A 945-nucleotide genomic window follows, 5' to 3' on the forward strand; every position below is an offset into this window, starting at 1 on the left:
TATGAATAGCTACAGCTGACCCCCTTAGTGAGAATAAGCACAGTAACGTGATGGAATAGACTTATTACGTGTTGGCCAAGAACAGGTGAAAGAAGCATCTGGAGTCATATTCTCGTGTAAGTGACCCTGACGGTAATTAACTGTCTGGAAAAAGCACTTTACCTGCGAGACAAAAACGGCTATTCTTATACTACCACATCCAGGAATAGTGTCTGTGGGAATTGCTGTAATAAGCAGTTATATATAAAGATTACGTAAGAGTTGTCTAATAACAGGATATTTGAAGAAATTGTGTGCGATCCATGCAAAGATTTGCAGATTTGATGAGCACTTGTTTAATCAGCTAAGGTCTTTGTCCATTTGTTTTTTTTGTAAAGAACATAATTTTTGTTATTATAATACGTCCTATCTCAGAAAAGGAAGAACTGGCAACTCACCCCGGGCTCTGGATTACTCCGATTCTCCATCTTTCTTTTTATGCTAATCAGCTGACACTCAACCCTAATTTTTATAATTGTATAGAATGCTGTACAGTATCTTTTATTGCCTTATACCACTTAATAATTTTTTTCCAAACGAAACTTACGGGATCGAAGTTCTCTAGAGGTAAAGTAAGTTGTCAGTTTTTCATTTCCTGAGACTCGACGCACTTATATAGTAATTAACATTTTTCCTATATGAAAGTAAACCTGGAAATACTCATAGGGGATTGTTTCACACAAAATTCTGTGGAAATACGCGAAATCGTCTGTTTGTTTGCTTCTGTTATGCAAAACACTATTTGTCTCATTATTTTCACATAGCAACATGTGTGAAAAAAAGGAACTGAAATATCGTTGGATTGATATACTAAATGAAAGTAAGATTCTCGACAAATGGTTATATCTTGCTCATTCCTAATAGATCTGTATTAGCTGATGTGTTTGCTTATGGCGTAACGGTCCC

The sequence above is a fragment of the Penaeus monodon genome, chromosome 28, assembly GCF_015228065.2.
Source record: "Penaeus monodon isolate SGIC_2016 chromosome 28, NSTDA_Pmon_1, whole genome shotgun sequence".
In the NCBI taxonomy this organism is placed as follows: Eukaryota; Metazoa; Arthropoda; class Malacostraca; order Decapoda; family Penaeidae; genus Penaeus; species Penaeus monodon.